Consider the following 21,686-nt stretch of genomic DNA (forward strand, 5'->3'; position numbering starts at 1 on the left):
ATGTGGGTTCAAAGGTGCTAAGTTGGGTGCGAGGTTGGGTGCGAGGGTGGGTGGGTGCCAAGGTGTGCTAGGTGGAAGCCCGGGTGGGTCGGCATCCCATGGGTGTCGAGTTGGGTGCCTGATGGGTGCTTCTTGTCAAGTTTTAGTCGTCGGGACTCATTTCGAGCCTTAGAGGTCGTTTCTTGTCCGGTTGCCCTGTCTTCGACCTGGGAACCCAATTTTGGTCCTCGGGTCCCATTTTTTTTTGTCTCGCATCCCACTTTTGGCCTGTGGCCTTTTCGGGGTCGATTCTCGTTTTGGGCATCAGAGCATGTTTCTTCTCCTAAAACCCAATATTTGTTTATTAAGTCTCGGAACACATTTTTGTTCTCGTGGACCCATCATGGGTCTTGGAACGCATTTGTGGTCCTTGGGTCCCATTTTGCATCCCGAAACTTGTGTTTTGGTGCTTGATCCCTATTTTGGGTGCCCACCTTGCACCAAGTGCGCACCCGGGGCAAACCGAGCGCCTTGGTGCACCGGGGCAAGATCGAGCGTGCACCCGAGGCGCCCCGAACATGCACCAAGGTGCACTCGGCCCACATGTGAGCGCAGGTCGTTGCGCCCGAGGTGGTGTGTGGGCACCGCGTTGCAGACGGGACACTGCACGCACACGACGCCCCGTCCAGGTGCACGCACGTAGGCCGGGCCGGGTGCACACCCGACGCCCTAGCAAGGTGCGCGCACCCGGGCAGGGCTCACACTTGGCGAACGGGGCGCACTTCGCGAGGGAGGGTGTGCACCTCGACGGGGGTGGGTGGCCGGGGTGGATTCGCACGTGGGTCGCGGTTTGCTAAGTACACACTGCGACAAGCTCATAACGGGTGCGATCATACCAGCGTTAGTGCACCGGATCCCATCAGAACTCCGCAGTTAAGCGCGCTTGGGCCGGAGTAGTACTGGGATGGGTGACCTCCCGGGAAGTCCCGGTGTTGCACCCTTTCTTAGTTTTTCGCCGGGCGTCGCAATGCTATTTGAATAAACCTTTTGCCCGTTTGCGTTCTCGTCGGGGCCGGGCCGGGCCGGGGTGCGCTGCCCGCACTACCGCGCGCGCGGGGGGCGACACCGAGCGCGCACCCGAGGCGCCCCGAGCACACAGGCCACGGTGCAACCCGGGCGTTGTGCGCGCACCCCGGTGCGCCCGAGGTGCTGCGCGCGCACCCAGGTGAAATCGGTGTGCACCTCGGCCAGTGCGCGCTCGGTCGAGTCGCGCACGTTGGCCAAGGTGCACGGTGATGTTTCTTACTCTAAGGTTCCGCACCAGACGCCCGGGACAGGTGAGCGAAGCTGGGCGGGGCCGGGTGCGCGGCCGGGGCAGGTGCACGCAGCTGGAGAGAGCTTTGGAGCACACCAGAGGTGCGCACCTTGGAGCACACTTCGGAGCGCACCAATGATGCGCTCCATTCAAAAGTTTCCTGAAAAGGCAAAAAAAGTTGAGATTATAGAATTTCCCACTTGAGAGATTGTAAAAAAAAAAAATTTAAAATGAAGGAAACGCGGGTGCCAAGGTGTGCGCGCCCGGGTGCGCAGCCCAGCCAAGGTGTGCGCACCAAGGCGCCCACCCTGGCGAAGGTGCACGCAAGGTGCGCACCCGAGGCAAACCGGACAATTAACCCAACTTTCGACTTCGCGCGCACCTGCGCACCTTGGAGCGCACTTCGGAGCGCTCCTTGGTGCGCACCAATCTTGGGCACCTCGGAGTGCACCATGGCGCCCACCAAGGTGCGCACCCGGGGCAAACCGAGCTCCGACTTCGTGCGCACCTTGGAGCGCACGAAAGGTGCGCACCATGGCGCCCACCAAGGTGCGCAGCCCAGCCAAGGCGTGCGCATCAAGGTGCGCACCCTGGCGAAGGTGCGCACCCGGGGCAAACCGAGCTCCGACTTCGTGCGCACCTTGGAGCGCACAAAGGGTGCGCAACCCAGCCAAGGTGTGCGCACCCCGGGCAAACCGAGCTCCGAATCGTGCGCACCTTGGAGCACACTTCGGAGCCCTCCTTGGTGCGCACCGATGTTGCGCACCTCGGAGCGCACCCGGGGAAAACAATGCAATTAACCCGACTTTCGACTTCGTGGGCACCTCGGAGCGCTCTCGGGTTCGCACCTCGGAGCACACCGAGGTGCGCACCTTTGATGCGCTGCCTTCACCAATTTCCAGAAAAGGCAAGAAAACATTGAGAAGGTGTGCGCACCGAGGTGCCCACCCTGGCGAAGGTGCACGCGAGGTGCGCACCCGGGGCAAACCGGGCTCCGACTTCGTGCACGCCATGCTGCGCACCTTGGAGGGCCATGGTGCGCACCTTGGAGCACACTTCGGAGCGCTCAATGGTGCCCAACCCAGCCAAGGTGCCCACCGCGGCGAAGGTGCACGCGAGGTGCGCACCCGGGGCAAACCGGGCTCCGACTTCGTGCACGCCGCACCTTGGAGCACACTTCGGAGCGCTCCTTGGTGCGCACCAGGGCGCGCAACCCAGCCGAGGTGCCCACCCCGGCGAAGGTGCACGCGGGGTGCGCACCCGGGGCAAACCGGGCTCCGACTTCGTGCACGCCATGGTGCCCACCGCGGCGAAGGTGCACGCGAGGTGCGCACCCGGGGCAAACCGGGCTCCGACTTCGTGCACGCCGCACCTTGGAGCACACTTCGGAGCGCTCCTTGGTGCGCACCAGGGCGCGCAACCCAGCCGAGGTGCCCACCCCGGCGAAGGTGCACGCGAGGTGCGCACCCGGGGCAAACCGGGCTCCGACTTCGTGCACGCCATGGTGCCCACCGCGGCGAAGGTGCACGCGAGGTGCGCACCCGGGGCAAACCGGGCTCCGACTTCGTGCACGCCGCACCTTGGAGCACACTTCGGAGCGCTCCTTGGTGCGCACCATGGTGCCCACCAGGGCGCGCAACCCCGCCGAAGGTGCACGCGAGGTGCGCACCCGGGGCAAACCGTCCGACTTCGTGCACGCCGCACCTTGGAGCACACTTCGGAGCGCTCCTTGGTGCGCACCAGGGCGCGCAACCCCGCCGAAGGTGCACGCGAGGTGCGCACCCGGGGCAAACCGGGCTCCGACTTCGTGCACGCCATGGTGCGCACCAGGGTGCCCACCGCGGCGAAGGTGCGCACCCGGGGCAAACCGGGCTCCGACTTCGTGCACGCCGCACCTTGGAGCACACTTCGGAGCGCTCCTTGGTGCGCACCAGGGCGCGCAACCCAGCCGAGGTGCCCACCCCGGCGAAGGTGCACGCGAGGTGCGCACCCGGGGCAAACCGGGCTCCGACTTCGTGCACGCCATGGTGCCCACCGCGGCGAAGGTGCGCACCCGGGGCAAACCGGGCTAGGACTTCGTGCACGCCGCACCTTGGAGCACACTTTGGAGCGCTCCTTGGTGCGCACCATGGTGCCCACCAGGCCGCGCAACCCAGCCAAGGTGTGCGCACCAAGGTGCACGCGAGGTGCGCACCCGGGGCAAACCGGGGTCCGGCTTCGTGCACGCCGCACCTTGGAGCACACATCGGGGCGCTCCCGGGTTCGCACCGGCGTTGCGCACCGTGGTGGGCACCTCGGAGCGCACCGTGGTGGGCACCTCGGAGCACACCAAGGTGGGCAGCGAGGTGCGCACCTTTGATGCGATGCCTTCACTAATTTCCATAAAAGGCAAAAAAAAACGAGATTTTAAAATTTCCGTTTTGAAAGATAGTGAGAAAAAGGGAATGCTGGTGCCATCTTGAGCCCGCCCTGGTGCGCAGCCCAGCCAAGGTGTGCGCACCAAGGTGCCCACCCTGGCGAAGGTGCGCGCCCGGGCAATTAACCCAACTTCCAACTTCGCGCGCGCCAGGGTGGGAGCGCACCCAACAACCGGGCCTGGGAAGAGCCAATGCGAGAAACCCCACCAAACGCTCTGACAAAAAAAGAGGGGGCGCTCCAGTAACCCCGCTTCGGAGCGCACCCTGGGCAAACCCAGCCAGGGTGCCCACCCCGGCCAAGGTGCAGGCGAGGTGCGCACCCGGGGCAAACCGGGCTCCGACAACGTGCACGCCGCACCTTGGAGCACACTTCGTAGCGCTCCCGGGTGCGCACCTCAGAGCACACCAAGGTGGGCAGCGAGGTGCGCACCTTTGATGCGCTGCCTTCACTAATTTCCAGAAAAGGCAAAAAAAAGAGGAGATTTTAAAATTTCCGTTTTGAAAGATAGTGAAAAAAACGGAACGCGGGTGCCATCTTGAGCCCGCCCTGGTGCACAGCCCAGGTAAGGTGCCCACCCTGGCAAAGGTGCGCACCCGGGCAATTAACCCTACTTCCGACTTCGTGCGCGCCAGGGTGGCAACCGGGCCTGGGAAGAGCCAATGCGAGAAACCCCACCAAACGCTCCGACAAAAAAAGAGGCGGCGCTCCAATAACCCCGCTTCGGAGCGCAGCCGGGGCAAACCCAGCCAAGGTGCCCACCCCGACGAAGGTGCACGCGAGGTGCGCACCCGGGGCAAACCGGGCTCCGACAACGTGCACGCAGCACCTTGGAGCACACTTCGAAGCACTCCCGGGTGCCCACCGGCGTTGCGCACCGTGGTGGGCAGCGAGGTGCGCACCTTTGATGCGCTGCCTTCACTAATTTCCAGAAAAGGCAAAAAAAAATGAGATTTTAAAATTTCCGTTTTGAAAGATAGTGAAAAAAACGGAACGCGGGTGCCATCTTGAGCCCGCCCTGGTGCGCAGCCCAGGCAAGGCATGCGCACCAAGGTGCCCACCCGCGGTGCACGCCCGGGGCAAACCGGGCTCCGACTTCGTGCAGGCCGCACCTTGGAGCACACTTCGGAGCGCTCCTTGGTGCGCACCATGGTGCCCACCAGGGCGCACCCGGGGCAAACCGGGCTCCGACTTCGTGCACGCCGCACCTTGGAGCACACATCGGAGCGCTCCCAGGTTCGCACCAGCGTTGCGCACCTTTGATGCGCTGCCTTCACTAATTTCCAGAAAAGGCAAAAAAAAACGATATTTTAAAATTTCCGTTCTGAAAGATAGTGAAAAAAACGGAACGCGGGTGCCATCTTGAGCCCTTCCTGGTGCGCAGCCCAGGCAAGTTGTGCGCACCAAGGTGCCCACCCTGGCGGAGGTGCGCGCCCGGGGCAAACCGGGCTCCGACTTCGTGCACTGCATGGTGCCCACCAAGGCGCGCAACCCAGCCAAGGTGCCCACCGCAGCGAAGGTGCACGCGAGGTGCGCACCCGAGGTGCACACCCGGGGCAAACCGAGCTCCGACTTCGTGCACGCCGCACCTTGGAGCACACTTCAGAGCGCTCCTTGGTGCGCACCAGGGCGCGCAACCCAGCCAAGGTGCTCACCCCGGCGAAGGTGCACGCGAGGTGCGCACCCGGGGCAAGCCGGGCTCGGACTTCGTGCACGCCGCACCTTGGAGCACACATCGGAGCGCTCCCGGGTTCGCACCAGCATTGCGCACCTTTGATGCGCTGCCTTCACTAATTTCCAGAAAAGGCAAAAAAAAAAAAAAAAACGAGATTTTAAAATTTCCGTTTTGAAAGATAGTGAAAAAAACGGAACGCGGGTGCCATCTTGAGCCCGCCCTGGTGTGCAGCCCAGGCAAGTTGTGCGCACCAAGGCACCCACCCTGGCCAAGGTGGGTCACGGGGTGGGTCCTAGGGTGGGTAACGGGGTGGGTACTAAGGTGCGTGCCAAGGTGGGTCATGGGGTGGGTGCCAAGGTGGGCACCAGGGTGGGTGTGCACCAACCCTAGCCAGGGTAGGTCACGGGGTGGTTGTCGGGGTGGGCGTCAAGGAGCCAAGGTGGGTGGCAAGTAGCCAAGTTGCGTGCCAAGGTGGGTGTCGGGGTGGGTGCCAAGGATCCAAGGTGGGTGCCAAGGAACCAAGGTGGGTGTCTGGGTGGGTGCCGAGGTGGGAGCCAGGGTGGGTCCCAAGGTGAGTGCAAAGGTGGGTGCCAGGGTCAAGGTGAGTGCCAATGTGGGTTCCAAGGTGCCAGGGTCAGGGTGAGTGCCAATGTGGGTTCAAAGGTGCTAAGTTGGGTGCGAGGTTGGGTGCGAGGGTGGGTGGGTGCCAAGGTGTGCTAGGTGGAAGCCCGGGTGGGTCGGCATCCCATGGGTGTCGAGTTGGGTGCCTGATGGGTGCTTCTTGTCAAGTTTTAGTCGTCGGGACTCATTTCGAGCCTTAGAGGTCGTTTCTTGTCCGGTTGCCCTGTCTTCGACCTGGGAACCCAATTTTGGTCCTCGGGTCCCATTTTTTTTTGTCTCGCATCCCACTTTTGGCCTGTGGCCTTTTCGGGGTCGATTCTCGTTTTGGGCATCAGAGCATGTTTCTTCTCCTAAAACCCAATATTTGTTTATTAAGTCTCGGAACACATTTTTGTTCTCGTGGACCCATCATGGGTCTTGGAACGCATTTGTGGTCCTTGGGTCCCATTTTGCATCCCGAAACTTGTGTTTTGGTGCTTGATCCCTATTTTGGGTGCCCACCTTGCACCAAGTGCGCACCCGGGGCAAACCGAGCGCCTTGGTGCACCGGGGCAAGATCGAGCGTGCACCCGAGGCGCCCCGAACATGCACCAAGGTGCACTCGGCCCACATGTGAGCGCAGGTCGTTGCGCCCGAGGTGGTGTGTGGGCACCGCGTTGCAGACGGGACACTGCACGCACACGACGCCCCGTCCAGGTGCACGCACGTAGGCCGGGCCGGGTGCACACCCGACGCCCTAGCAAGGTGCGCGCACCCGGGCAGGGCTCACACTTGGCGAACGGGGCGCACTTCGCGAGGGAGGGTGTGCACCTCGACGGGGGTGGGTGGCCGGGGTGGATTCGCACGTGGGTCGCGGTTTGCTAAGTACACACTGCGACAAGCTCATAACGGGTGCGATCATACCAGCGTTAGTGCACCGGATCCCATCAGAACTCCGCAGTTAAGCGCGCTTGGGCCGGAGTAGTACTGGGATGGGTGACCTCCCGGGAAGTCCCGGTGTTGCACCCTTTTTTAGTTTTTCGCCGGGCGTCGCAATGCTATTTGAATAAACCTTTTGCCCGTTTGCGTTCTCGTCGGGGCCGGGCCGGGCCGGGGTGCGCTGCCCGCACTACCGCGCGCGCGGGGGCGACACCGAGCGCGCACCCGAGGCGCCCCGAGCACACAGGCCACGGTGCAACCCGGGCGTTGTGCGCGCACCCCGGTGCGCCCGAGGTGCTGCGCGCGCACCCAGGTGAAATCGGTGTGCACCTCGGCCAGTGCGCGCTCGGTCGAGTCGCGCACGTTGGCCAAGGTGCACGGTGATGTTTCTTACTCTAAGGTTCCGCACCAGACGCCCGGGACAGGTGAGCGAAGCTGGGCGGGGCCGGGTGCGCGGCCGGGGCAGGTGCACGCAGCTGGAGAGAGCTTTGGAGCACACCAGAGGTGCGCACCTTGGAGCACACTTCGGAGCGCACCAATGATGCGCTCCATTCAAAAGTTTCCTGAAAAGGCAAAAAAAGTTGAGATTATAGAATTTCCCACTTGAGAGATTGTAAAAAAAAAAAATTTAAAATGAAGGAAACGCGGGTGCCAAGGTGTGCGCGCCCGGGTGCGCAGCCCAGCCAAGGTGTGCGCACCAAGGCGCCCACCCTGGCGAAGGTGCACGCAAGGTGCGCACCCGAGGCAAACCGGACAATTAACCCAACTTTCGACTTCGCGCGCACCTGCGCACCTTGGAGCGCACTTCGGAGCGCTCCTTGGTGCGCACCAATCTTGGGCACCTCGGAGTGCACCATGGCGCCCACCAAGGTGCGCACCCGGGGCAAACCGAGCTCCGACTTCGTGCGCACCTTGGAGCGCACGAAAGGTGCGCACCATGGCGCCCACCAAGGTGCGCAGCCCAGCCAAGGCGTGCGCATCAAGGTGCGCACCCTGGCGAAGGTGCGCACCCGGGGCAAACCGAGCTCCGACTTCGTGCGCACCTTGGAGCGCACAAAGGGTGCGCAACCCAGCCAAGGTGTGCGCACCCCGGGCAAACCGAGCTCCGAATCGTGCGCACCTTGGAGCACACTTCGGAGCCCTCCTTGGTGCGCACCGATGTTGCGCACCTCGGAGCGCACCCGGGGAAAACAATGCAATTAACCCGACTTTCGACTTCGTGGGCACCTCGGAGCGCTCTCGGGTTCGCACCTCGGAGCACACCGAGGTGCGCACCTTTGATGCGCTGCCTTCACCAATTTCCAGAAAAGGCAAGAAAACATTGAGAAGGTGTGCGCACCGAGGTGCCCACCCTGGCGAAGGTGCACGCGAGGTGCGCACCCGGGGCAAACCGGGCTCCGACTTCGTGCACGCCATGCTGCGCACCTTGGAGGGCCATGGTGCGCACCTTGGAGCACACTTCGGAGCGCTCAATGGTGCCCAACCCAGCCAAGGTGCCCACCGCGGCGAAGGTGCACGCGAGGTGCGCACCCGGGGTAAACCGGGCTCCGACTTCGTGCACGCCGCACCTTGGAGCACACTTCGGAGCGCTCCTTGGTGCGCACCAGGGCGCGCAACCCAGCCGAGGTGCCCACCCCGGCGAAGGTGCACGCGGGGTGCGCACCCGGGGCAAACCGGGCTCCGACTTCGTGCACGCCATGGTGCCCACCGCGGCGAAGGTGCACGCGAGGTGCGCACCCGGGGCAAACCGGGCTCCGACTTCGTGCACGCCGCACCTTGGAGCACACTTCGGAGCGCTCCTTGGTGCGCACCAGGGCGCGCAACCCAGCCGAGGTGCCCACCCCAGCGAAGGTGCACGCGAGGTGCGCACCCGGGGCAAACCGGGCTCCGACTTCGTGCACGCCATGGTGCCCACCGCGGCGAAGGTGCACGCGAGGTGCGCACCCGGGGCAAACCGGGCTCCGACTTCGTGCACGCCATGGTGCCCACCGCGGCGAAGGTGCACGCGAGGTGCGCACCCGGGGCAAACCGGGCTCCGACTTCGTGCACGCCGCACCTTGGAGCACACTTCGGAGCGCTCCTTGGTGCGCACCATGGTGCCCACCAGGGCGCGCAACCCCGCCGAAGGTGCACGCGAGGTGCGCACCCGGGGCAAACCGGGCTCCGACTTCGTGCACGCCGCACCTTGGAGCACACTTCGGAGCGCTCCTTGGTGCGCACCAGGGCGCGCAACCCCGCCGAAGGTGCACGCGAGGTGCGCACCCGGGGCAAACCGGGCTCCGACTTCGTGCACGCCATGGTGCGCACCAGGGTGCCCACCGCGGCGAAGGTGCGCACCCGGGGCAAACCGGGCTCCGACTTCGTGCACGCCGCACCTTGGAGCACACTTCGGAGCGCTCCTTGGTGCGCACCAGGGCGCGCAACCCAGCCGAGGTGCCCACCCCGGCGAAGGTGCACGCGAGGTGCGCACCCGGGGCAAACCGGGCTCCGACTTCGTGCACGCCATGGTGCCCACCGCGGCGAAGGTGCGCACCCGGGGCAAACCGGGCTAGGACTTCGTGCACGCCGCACCTTGGAGCACACTTCGGAGCGCTCCTTGGTGCGCACCATGGTGCCCACCAGGCCGCGCAACCCAGCCAAGGTGTGCGCACCAAGGTGCACGCGAGGTGCGCACCCGGGGCAAACCGGGGTCCGGCTTCGTGCACGCCGCACCTTGGAGCACACATCGGGGCGCTCCCGGGTTCGCACCGGCGTTGCGCACCGTGGTGGGCACCTCGGAGCGCACCGTGGTGGGCACCTCGGAGCACACCAAGGTGGGCAGCGAGGTGCGCACCTTTGATGCGATGCCTTCACTAATTTCCATAAAAGGCAAAAGAAAACGAGATTTTAAAATTTCCGTTTTGAAAGATAGTGAGAAAAAGGGAATGCTGGTGCCATCTTGAGCCCGCCCTGGTGCGCAGCCCAGCCAAGGTGTGCGCACCAAGGTGCCCACCCTGGCGAAGGTGCGCGCCCGGGCAATTAACCCAACTTCCAACTTCGCGCGCGCCAGGGTGGGAGCGCACCCAACAACCGGGCCTGGGAAGAGCCAATGCGAGAAACCCCACCAAACGCTCTGACAAAAAAAGAGGGGGCGCTCCAGTAACCCCGCTTCGGAGCGCACCCTGGGCAAACCCAGCCAGGGTGCCCACCCCGGCCAAGGTGCAGGCGAGGTGCGCACCCGGGGCAAACCGGGCTCCGACAACGTGCACGCCGCACCTTGGAGCACACTTCGTAGCGCTCCCGGGTGCGCACCTCAGAGCACACCAAGGTGGGCAGCGAGGTGCGCACCTTTGATGCGCTGCCTTCACTAATTTCCAGAAAAGGCAAAAAAAAGAGGAGATTTTAAAATTTCCGTTTTGAAAGATAGTGAAAAAAACGGAACGCGGGTGCCATCTTGAGCCCGCCCTGGTGCACAGCCCAGGTAAGGTGCCCACCCTGGCAAAGGTGCGCACCCGGGCAATTAACCCTACTTCCGACTTCGTGCGCGCCAGGGTGGCAACCGGGCCTGGGAAGAGCCAATGCGAGAAACCCCACCAAACGCTCCGACAAAAAAAGAGGCGGCGCTCCAATAACCCCGCTTCGGAGCGCAGCCGGGGCAAACCCAGCCAAGGTGCCCACCCCGACGAAGGTGCACGCGAGGTGCGCACCCGGGGCAAACCGGGCTCCGACAACGTGCACGCAGCACCTTGGAGCACACTTCGAAGCACTCCCGGGTGCCCACCGGCGTTGCGCACCGTGGTGGGCAGCGAGGTGCGCACCTTTGATGCGCTGCCTTCACTAATTTCCAGAAAAGGCAAAAAAAAATGAGATTTTAAAATTTCCGTTTTGAAAGATAGTGAAAAAAACGGAACGCGGGTGCCATCTTGAGCCCGCCCTGGTGCGCAGCCCAGGCAAGGCATGCGCACCAAGGTGCCCACCCGCGGTGCACACCCGGGGCAAACCGGGCTCCGACTTCGTGCAGGCCGCACCTTGGAGCACACTTCGGAGCGCTCCTTGGTGCGCACCATGGTGCCCACCAGGGCGCACCCGGGGCAAACCGGGCTCCGACTTCGTGCACGCCGCACCTTGGAGCACACATCGGAGCGCTCCCAGGTTCGCACCAGCGTTGCGCACCTTTGATGCGCTGCCTTCACTAATTTCCAGAAAAGGCAAAAAAAAACGATATTTTAAAATTTCCGTTCTGAAAGATAGTGAAAAAAACGGAACGCGGGTGCCATCTTGAGCCCTTCCTGGTGCGCAGCCCAGGCAAGTTGTGCGCACCAAGGTGCCCACCCTGGCGGAGGTGCGCGCCCGGGGCAAACCGGGCTCCGACTTCGTGCACTGCATGGTGCCCACCAAGGCGCGCAACCCAGCCAAGGTGCCCACCGCAGCGAAGGTGCACGCGAGGTGCGCACCCGAGGTGCACACCCGGGGCAAACCGAGCTCCGACTTCGTGCACAGCCGCACCTTGGAGCACACTTCAGAGCGCTCCTTGGTGCGCACCAGGGCGCGCAACCCAGCCAAGGTGCTCACCCCGGCGAAGGTGCACGCGAGGTGCGCACCCGGGGCAAGCCGGGCTCGGACTTCGTGCACGCCGCACCTTGGAGCACACATCGGAGCGCTCCCGGGTTCGCACCAGCATTGCGCACCTTTGATGCGCTGCCTTCACTAATTTCCAGAAAAGGCAAAAAAAAAAAAAAAAACGAGATTTTAAAATTTCCGTTTTGAAAGATAGTGAAAAAAACGGAACGCGGGTGCCATCTTGAGCCCGCCCTGGTGTGCAGCCCAGGCAAGTTGTGCGCACCAAGGCACCCACCCTGGCCAAGGTGGGTCACGGGGTGGGTCCTAGGGTGGGTAACGGGGTGGGTACTAAGGTGCGTGCCAAGGTGGGTCATGGGGTGGGTGCCAAGGTGGGCACCAGGGTGGGTGTGCACCAACCCTAGCCAGGGTAGGTCACGGGGTGGTTGTCGGGGTGGGCGTCAAGGAGCCAAGGTGGGTGGCAAGTAGCCAAGTTGCGTGCCAAGGTGGGTGTCGGGGTGGGTGCCAAGGATCCAAGGTGGGTGCCAAGGAACCAAGGTGGGTGTCTGGGTGGGTGCCGAGGTGGGAGCCAGGGTGGGTCCCAAGGTGAGTGCAAAGGTGGGTGCCAGGGTCAAGGTGAGTGCCAATGTGGGTTCCAAGGTGCCAGGGTCAGGGTGAGTGCCAATGTGGGTTCAAAGGTGCTAAGTTGGGTGCGAGGTTGGGTGCGAGGGTGGGTGGGTGCCAAGGTGTGCTAGGTGGAAGCCCGGGTGGGTCGGCATCCCATGGGTGTCGAGTTGGGTGCCTGATGGGTGCTTCTTGTCAAGTTTTAGTCGTCGGGACTCATTTCGAGCCTTAGAGGTCGTTTCTTGTCCGGTTGCCCTGTCTTCGACCTGGGAACCCAATTTTGGTCCTCGGGTCCCATTTTTTTTTGTCTCGCATCCCACTTTTGGCCTGTGGCCTTTTCGGGGTCGATTCTCGTTTTGGGCATCAGAGCATGTTTCTTCTCCTAAAACCCAATATTTGTTTATTAAGTCTCGGAACACATTTTTGTTCTCGTGGACCCATCATGGGTCTTGGAACGCATTTGTGGTCCTTGGGTCCCATTTTGCATCCCGAAACTTGTGTTTTGGTGCTTGATCCCTATTTTGGGTGCCCACCTTGCACCAAGTGCGCACCCGGGGCAAACCGAGCGCCTTGGTGCACCGGGGCAAGATCGAGCGTGCACCCGAGGCGCCCCGAACATGCACCAAGGTGCACTCGGCCCACATGTGAGCGCAGGTCGTTGCGCCCGAGGTGGTGTGTGGGCACCGCGTTGCAGACGGGACACTGCACGCACACGACGCCCCGTCCAGGTGCACGCACGTAGGCCGGGCCGGGTGCACACCCGACGCCCTAGCAAGGTGCGCGCACCCGGGCAGGGCTCACACTTGGCGAACGGGGCGCACTTCGCGAGGGAGGGTGTGCACCTCGACGGGGGTGGGTGGCCGGGGTGGATTCGCACGTGGGTCGCGGTTTGCTAAGTACACACTGCGACAAGCTCATAACGGGTGCGATCATACCAGCGTTAGTGCACCGGATCCCATCAGAACTCCGCAGTTAAGCGCGCTTGGGCCGGAGTAGTACTGGGATGGGTGACCTCCCGGGAAGTCCCGGTGTTGCACCCTTTCTTAGTTTTTCGCCGGGCGTCGCAATGCTATTTGAATAAACCTTTTGCCCGTTTGCGTTCTCGTCGGGGCCGGGCCGGGCCGGGGTGCGCTGCCCGCACTACCGCGCGCGCGGGGGCGACACCGAGCGCGCACCCGAGGCGCCCCGAGCACACAGGCCACGGTGCAACCCGGGCGTTGTGCGCGCACCCCGGTGCGCCCGAGGTGCTGCGCGCGCACCCAGGTGAAATCGGTGTGCACCTCGGCCAGTGCGCGCTCGGTCGAGTCGCGCACGTTGGCCAAGGTGCACGGTGATGTTTCTTACTCTAAGGTTCCGCACCAGACGCCCGGGACAGGTGAGCGAAGCTGGGCGGGGCCGGGTGCGCGGCCGGGGCAGGTGCACGCAGCTGGAGAGAGCTTTGGAGCACACCAGAGGTGCGCACCTTGGAGCACACTTCGGAGCGCACCAATGATGCGCTCCATTCAAAAGTTTCCTGAAAAGGCAAAAAAAGTTGAGATTATAGAATTTCCCACTTGAGAGATTGTAAAAAAAAAAAATTTAAAATGAAGGAAACGCGGGTGCCAAGGTGTGCGCGCCCGGGTGCGCAGCCCAGCCAAGGTGTGCGCACCAAGGCGCCCACCCTGGCGAAGGTGCACGCAAGGTGCGCACCCGAGGCAAACCGGACAATTAACCCAACTTTCGACTTCGCGCGCACCTGCGCACCTTGGAGCGCACTTCGGAGCGCTCCTTGGTGCGCACCAATCTTGGGCACCTCGGAGTGCACCATGGCGCCCACCAAGGTGCGCACCCGGGGCAAACCGAGCTCCGACTTCGTGCGCACCTTGGAGCGCACGAAAGGTGCGCACCATGGCGCCCACCAAGGTGCGCAGCCCAGCCAAGGCGTGCGCATCAAGGTGCGCACCCTGGCGAAGGTGCGCACCCGGGGCAAACCGAGCTCCGACTTCGTGCGCACCTTGGAGCGCACAAAGGGTGCGCAACCCAGCCAAGGTGTGCGCACCCCGGGCAAACCGAGCTCCGAATCGTGCGCACCTTGGAGCACACTTCGGAGCCCTCCTTGGTGCGCACCGATGTTGCGCACCTCGGAGCGCACCCGGGGAAAACAATGCAATTAACCCGACTTTCGACTTCGTGGGCACCTCGGAGCGCTCTCGGGTTCGCACCTCGGAGCACACCGAGGTGCGCACCTTTGATGCGCTGCCTTCACCAATTTCCAGAAAAGGCAAGAAAACATTGAGAAGGTGTGCGCACCGAGGTGCCCACCCTGGCGAAGGTGCACGCGAGGTGCGCACCCGGGGCAAACCGGGCTCCGACTTCGTGCACGCCATGCTGCGCACCTTGGAGGGCCATGGTGCGCACCTTGGAGCACACTTCGGAGCGCTCAATGGTGCCCAACCCAGCCAAGGTGCCCACCGCGGCGAAGGTGCACGCGAGGTGCGCACCCGGGGCAAACCGGGCTCCGACTTCGTGCACGCCGCACCTTGGAGCACACTTCGGAGCGCTCCTTGGTGCGCACCAGGGCGCGCAACCCAGCCGAGGTGCCCACCCCGGCGAAGGTGCACGCGGGGTGCGCACCCGGGGCAAACCGGGCTCCGACTTCGTGCACGCCATGGTGCCCACCGCGGCGAAGGTGCACGCGAGGTGCGCACCCGGGGCAAACCGGGCTCCGACTTCGTGCACGCCGCACCTTGGAGCACACTTCGGAGCGCTCCTTGGTGCGCACCAGGGCGCGCAACCCAGCCGAGGTGCCCACCCCGGCGAAGGTGCACGCGAGGTGCGCACCCGGGGCAAACCGGGCTCCGACTTCGTGCACGCCATGGTGCCCACCGCGGCGAAGGTGCACGCGAGGTGCGCACCCGGGGCAAACCGGGCTCCGACTTCGTGCACGCCGCACCTTGGAGCACACTTCGGAGCGCTCCTTGGTGCGCACCATGGTGCCCACCAGGGCGCGCAACCCCGCCGAAGGTGCACGCGAGGTGCGCACCCGGGGCAAACCGGGCTCCGACTTCGTGCACGCCGCACCTTGGAGCACACTTCGGAGCGCTCCTTGGTGCGCACCAGGGCGCGCAACCCCGCCGAAGGTGCACGCGAGGTGCGCACCCGGGGCAAACCGGGCTCCGACTTCGTGCACGCCATGGTGCGCACCAGGGTGCCCACCGCGGCGAAGGTGCGCACCCGGGGCAAACCGGGCTCCGACTTCGTGCACGCCGCACCTTGGAGCACACTTCGGAGCGCTCCTTGGTGCGCACCAGGGCGCGCAACCCAGCCGAGGTGCCCACCCCGGCGAAGGTGCACGCGAGGTGCGCACCCGGGGCAAACCGGGCTCCGACTTCGTGCACGCCATGGTGCCCACCGCGGCGAAGGTGCGCACCCGGGGCAAACCGGGCTAGGACTTCGTGCACAGCCGCACCTTGGAGCACACTTTGGAGCGCTCCTTGGTGCGCACCATGGTGCCCACCAGGCCGCGCAACCCAGCCAAGGTGTGCGCACCAAGGTGCACGCGAGGTGCGCACCCGGGGCAAACCGGGGTCCGGCTTCGTGCACGCCGCACCTTGGAGCACACATCGGGGCGCTCCCGGGTTCGCACCGGCGTTGCGCACCGTGGTGGGCACCTCGGAGCGCACCGTGGTGGGCACCTCGGAGCACACCAAGGTGGGCAGCGAGGTGCGCACCTTTGATGCGATGCCTTCACTAATTTCCATAAAAGGCAAAAAAAAACGAGATTTTAAAATTTCCGTTTTGAAAGATAGTGAGAAAAAGGGAATGCTGGTGCCATCTTGAGCCCGCCCTGGTGCGCAGCCCAGCCAAGGTGTGCGCACCAAGGTGCCCACCCTGGCGAAGGTGCGCGCCCGGGCAATTAACCCAACTTCCAACTTCGCGCGCGCCAGGGTGGGAGCGCACCCAACAACCGGGCCTGGGAAGAGCCAATGCGAGAAACCCCACCAAACGCTCTGACAAAAAAAGAGGGGGCGCTCCAGTAACCCCGCTTCGGAGCGCACCCTGGGCAAACCCAGCCAGGGTGCCCACCCCGGCCAAGGTGCAGGCGAGGTGCGCACCCGGGGCAAACCGGGCTCCGACAACGTGCACGCCGCACCTTGGAGCACACTTCGTAGCGCTCCCGGGTGCGCACCTCAGAGCACACCAAGGTGGGCAGCGAGGTGCGCACCTTTGATGCGCTGCCTTCACTAATTTCCAGAAAAGGCAAAAAAAAGAGGAGATTTTAAAATTTCCGTTTTGAAAGATAGTGAAAAAAACGGAACGCGGGTGCCATCTTGAGCCCGCCCTGGTGCACAGCCCAGGTAAGGTGCCCACCCTGGCAAAGGTGCGCACCCGGGCAATTAACCCTACTTCCGACTTCGTGCGCGCCAGGGTGGCAACCGGGCCTGGGAAGAGCCAATGCGAGAAACCCCACCAAACGCTCCGACAAAAAAAGAGGCGGCGCTCCAATAACCCCGCTTCGGAGCGCAGCCGGGGCAAACCCAGCCAAGGTGCCCACCCCGACGAAGGTGCACGCGAGGTGCGCACCCGGGGCAAACCGGGCTCCGACAACGTGCACGCAGCACCTTGGAGCACACTTCGAAGCACTCCCGGGTGCCCACCGGCGTTGCGCACCGTGGTGGGCAGCGAGGTGCGCACCTTTGATGCGCTGCCTTCACTAATTTCCAGAAAAGGCAAAAAAAAATGAGATTTTAAAATTTCCGTTTTGAAAGATAGTGAAAAAAACGGAACGCGGGTGCCATCTTGAGCCCGCCCTGGTGCGCAGCCCAGGCAAGGCATGCGCACCAAGGTGCCCACCCGCGGTGCACGCCCGGGGCAAACCGGGCTCCGACTTCGTGCAGGCCGCACCTTGGAGCACACTTCGGAGCGCTCCTTGGTGCGCACCATGGTGCCCACCAGGGCGCACCCGGGGCAAACCGGGCTCCGACTTCGTGCACGCCGCACCTTGGAGCACACATCGGAGCGCTCCCAGGTTCGCACCAGCGTTGCGCACCTTTGATGCGCTGCCTTCACTAATTTCCAGAAAAGGCAAAAAAAAACGATATTTTAAAATTTCCGTTCTGAAAGATAGTGAAAAAAACGGAACGCGGGTGCCATCTTGAGCCCTTCCTGGTGCGCAGCCCAGGCAAGTTGTGCGCACCAAGGTGCCCACCCTGGCGGAGGTGCGCGCCCGGGGCAAACCGGGCTCCGACTTCGTGCACTGCATGGTGCCCACCAAGGCGCGCAACCCAGCCAAGGTGCCCACCGCAGCGAAGGTGCACGCGAGGTGCGCACCCGAGGTGCACACCCGGGGCAAACCGAGCTCCGACTTCGTGCACGCCGCACCTTGGAGCACACTTCAGAGCGCTCCTTGGTGCGCACCAGGGCGCGCAACCCAGCCAAGGTGCTCACACCCGGCGAAGGTGCACGCGAGGTGCGCACCCGGGGCAAGCCGGGCTCGGACTTCGTGCACGCCGCACCTTGGAGCACACATCGGAGCGCTCCCGGGTTCGCACCAGCATTGCGCACCTTTGATGCGCTGCCTTCACTAATTTCCAGAAAAGGCAAAAAAAAAAAAAAAAACGAGATTTTAAAATTTCCGTTTTGAAAGATAGTGAAAAAAACGGAACGCGGGTGCCATCTTGAGCCCGCCCTGGTGTGCAGCCCAGGCAAGTTGTGCGCACCAAGGCACCCACCCTGGCCAAGGTGGGTCACGGGGTGGGTCCTAGGGTGGGTAACGGGGTGGGTACTAAGGTGCGTGCCAAGGTGGGTCATGGGGTGGGTGCCAAGGTGGGCACCAGGGTGGGTGTGCACCAACCCTAGCCAGGGTAGGTCACGGGGTGGTTGTCGGGGTGGGCGTCAAGGAGCCAAGGTGGGTGGCAAGTAGCCAAGTTGCGTGCCAAGGTGGGTGTCGGGGTGGGTGCCAAGGATCCAAGGTGGGTGCCAAGGAACCAAGGTGGGTGTCTGGGTGGGTGCCGAGGTGGGAGCCAGGGTGGGTCCCAAGGTGAGTGCAAAGGTGGGTGCCAGGGTCAAGGTGAGTGCCAATGTGGGTTCCAAGGTGCCAGGGTCAGGGTGAGTGCCAATGTGGGTTCAAAGGTGCTAAGTTGGGTGCGAGGTTGGGTGCGAGGGTGGGTGGGTGCCAAGGTGTGCTAGGTGGAAGCCCGGGTGGGTCGGCATCCCATGGGTGTCGAGTTGGGTGCCTGATGGGTGCTTCTTGTCAAGTTTTAGTCGTCGGGACTCATTTCGAGCCTTAGAGGTCGTTTCTTGTCCGGTTGCCCTGTCTTCGACCTGGGAACCCAATTTTGGTCCTCGGGTCCCATTTTTTTTTGTCTCGCATCCCACTTTTGGCCTGTGGCCTTTTCGGGGTCGATTCTCGTTTTGGGCATCAGAGCATGTTTCTTCTCCTAAAACCCAATATTTGTTTATTAAGTCTCGGAACACATTTTTGTTCTCGTGGACCCATCATGGGTCTTGGAACGCATTTGTGGTCCTTGGGTCCCATTTTGCATCCCGAAACTTGTGTTTTGGTGCTTGATCCCTATTTTGGGTGCCCACCTTGCACCAAGTGCGCACCCGGGGCAAACCGAGCGCCTTGGTGCACCGGGGCAAGATCGAGCGTGCACCCGAGGCGCCCCGAACATGCACCAAGGTGCACTCGGCCCACATGTGAGCGCAGGTCGTTGCGCCCGAGGTGGTGTGTGGGCACCGCGTTGCAGACGGGACACTGCACGCACACGACGCCCCGTCCAGGTGCACGCACGTAGGCCGGGCCGGGTGCACACCCGACGCCCTAGCAAGGTGCGCGCACCCGGGCAGGGCTCACACTTGGCGAACGGGGCGCACTTCGCGAGGGAGGGTGTGCACCTCGACGGGGGTGGGTGGCCGGGGTGGATTCGCACGTGGGTCGCGGTTTGCTAAGTACACACTGCGACAAGCTCATAACGGGTGCGATCATACCAGCGTTAGTGCACCGGATCCCATCAGAACTCCGCAGTTAAGCGCGCTTGGGCCGGAGTAGTACTGGGATGGGTGACCTCCCGGGAAGTCCCGGTGTTGCACCCTTTTTTAGTTTTTCGCCGGGCGTCGCAATGCTATTTGAATAAACCTTTTGCCCGTTTGCGTTCTCGTCGGGGCCGGGCCGGGCCGGGGTGCGCTGCCCGCACTACCGCGCGCGCGGGGGCGACACCGAGCGCGCACCCGAGGCGCCCCGAGCACACAGGCCACGGTGCAACCCGGGCGTTGTGCGCGCACCCCGGTGCGCCCGAGGTGCTGCGCGCGCACCCAGGTGAAATCGGTGTGCACCTCGGCCAGTGCGCGCTCGGTCGAGTCGCGCACGTTGGCCAAGGTGCACGGTGATGTTTCTTACTCTAAGGTTCCGCACCAGACGCCCGGGACAGGTGAGCGAAGCTGGGCGGGGCCGGGTGCGCGGCCGGGGCAGGTGCACGCAGCTGGAGAGAGCTTTGGAGCACACCAGAGGTGCGCACCTTGGAGCACACTTCGGAGCGCACCAATGATGCGCTCCATTCAAAAGTTTCCTGAAAAGGCAAAAAAAGTTGAGATTATAGAATTTCCCACTTGAGAGATTGTAAAAAAAAAAAATTTAAAATGAAGGAAACGCGGGTGCCAAGGTGTGCGCGCCCGGGTGCGCAGCCCAGCCAAGGTGTGCGCACCAAGGCGCCCACCCTGGCGAAGGTGCACGCAAGGTGCGCACCCGAGGCAAACCGGACAATTAACCCAACTTTCGACTTCGCGCGCACCTGCGCACCTTGGAGCGCACTTCGGAGCGCTCCTTGGTGCGCACCAATCTTGGGCACCTCGGAGTGCACCATGGCGCCCACCAAGGTGCGCACCCGGGGCAAACCGAGCTCCGACTTCGTGCGCACCTTGGAGCGCACGAAAGGTGCGCACCATGGCGCCCACCAAGGTGCGCAGCCCAGCCAAGGCGTGCGCATCAAGGTGCGCACCCTGGCGAAGGTGCGCACCCGGGGCAAACCGAGCTCCGACTTCGTGCGCACCTTGGAGCGCACAAAGGGTGCGCAACCCAGCCAAGGTGTGCGCACCCCGGGCAAACCGAGCTCCGAATCGTGCGCACCTTGGAGCACACTTCGGAGCCCTCCTTGGTGCGCACCGATGTTGCGCACCTCGGAGCGCACCCGGGGAAAACAATGCAATTAACCCGACTTTCGACTTCGTGGGCACCTCGGAGCGCTCTCGGGTTCGCACCTCGGAGCACACCGAGGTGCGCACCTTTGATGCGCTGCCTTCACCAATTTCCAGAAAAGGCAAGAAAACATTGAGAAGGTGTGCGCACCGAGGTGCCCACCCTGGCGAAGGTGCACGCGAGGTGCGCACCCGGGGCAAACCGGGCTCCGACTTCGTGCACGCCATGCTGCGCACCTTGGAGGGCCATGGTGCGCACCTTGGAGCACACTTCGGAGCGCTCAATGGTGCCCAACCCAGCCAAGGTGCCCACCGCGGCGAAGGTGCACGCGAGGTGCGCACCCGGGGCAAACCGGGCTCCGACTTCGTGCACGCCGCACCTTGGAGCACACTTCGGAGCGCTCCTTGGTGCGCACCAGGGCGCGCAACCCAGCCGAGGTGCCCACCCCGGCGAAGGTGCACGCGGGGTGCGCACCCGGGGCAAACCGGGCTCCGACTTCGTGCACGCCATGGTGCCCACCGCGCCAAGGTGCACGCGAGGTGCGCACCCGGGGCAAACCGGGCTCCGACTTCGTGCACGCCGCACCTTGGAGCACACTTCGGAGCGCTCCTTGGTGCGCACCAGGGCGCGCAACCCAGCCGAGGTGCCCACCCCGGCGAAGGTGCACGCGAGGTGCGCACCCGGGGCAAACCGGGCTCCGACTTCGTGCACGCCATGGTGCCCACCGCGGCGAAGGTGCACGCGAGGTGCGCACCCGGGGCAAACCGGGCTCCGACTTCGTGCACGCCGCACCTTGGAGCACACTTCGGAGCGCTCCTTGGTGCGCACCATGGTGCCCACCAGGGCGCGCAACCCCACCAAACGCTCGGACAAAAAAAGAGGGGCCGCTCCAATAACCCCACTTCGGAGCGCACCAGAAACCCCACTGGACGCTTGGGCAAAAAAGTAATGCGCACCCGAAGCCCCTACCCAGAAATCCCCAGTTCGGACATGGGGAGCTGCAACGGTAAAAAGCCTCACTAAACTCTCGGACGGAAAGGTGGCTCGAGGGTAATGCCCGAAACCCCACTTCCACTTCCGCTCTTCGGAGCCCCGCCCAGCACTTGGACGAAAAAAATGCGGCACATGGGTTGCCGAGCTTGGCACCTGGATGAGAAACCCCTCTTCGGAGCCCCGCCCGGCACTTGGACAAAAAAAATGCAGCCCCCGGATGAGAAACCCCTCTTCGAAGCCCCGCCCAACACTTGGACGAAAAAAATGCGGCCCAAGGGTTGCCCAGCTTGGCCCCTGGATGAGAAACCCCTCTTCGAAGCCCCGCCCAACACTTGGACAAAAAAAATGCGGCCCAAGGGTTTTGCCCAGCTCGGCCCCCGGATGAGAAACCCCTCTTCGGAGCCCCGCCCAGCACTTGGACGAAAAAAATGCGG

The 21,686-nt window shown here is 63.5% G+C and overlaps 4 non-coding genes across 4 annotated transcripts; all 4 read left to right on the forward strand.

The window, feature by feature from the left end:
* Positions 1-861: 861 nt before the first annotated feature.
* On the forward strand, positions 862-980 carry LOC131871214 (5S ribosomal RNA). The gene has a single exon (XR_009369481.1). It is a non-coding gene; the product is annotated as a 5S ribosomal RNA (ribosomal RNA).
* A 5,914-nt stretch (positions 981-6,894) lies between these two features.
* On the forward strand, positions 6,895-7,013 carry LOC131871215 (5S ribosomal RNA). Its single transcript, XR_009369482.1, has one exon. It is a non-coding gene; the product is annotated as a 5S ribosomal RNA (ribosomal RNA).
* Positions 7,014-13,004: 5,991 nt separating this feature from the next.
* On the forward strand, positions 13,005-13,123 carry LOC131871216 (5S ribosomal RNA). Its single transcript, XR_009369483.1, has one exon. It is a non-coding gene; the product is annotated as a 5S ribosomal RNA (ribosomal RNA).
* Positions 13,124-19,041: 5,918 nt separating this feature from the next.
* On the forward strand, positions 19,042-19,160 carry LOC131871217 (5S ribosomal RNA). The gene has a single exon (XR_009369484.1). It is a non-coding gene; the product is annotated as a 5S ribosomal RNA (ribosomal RNA).
* Positions 19,161-21,686: the final 2,526 nt, after the last annotated feature.

The sequence above is a fragment of the Cryptomeria japonica genome, unplaced genomic scaffold, assembly GCF_030272615.1.
Source record: "Cryptomeria japonica unplaced genomic scaffold, Sugi_1.0 HiC_scaffold_379, whole genome shotgun sequence".
Lineage (NCBI taxonomy): Eukaryota > Viridiplantae > Streptophyta > Pinopsida > Cupressales > Cupressaceae > Cryptomeria > Cryptomeria japonica.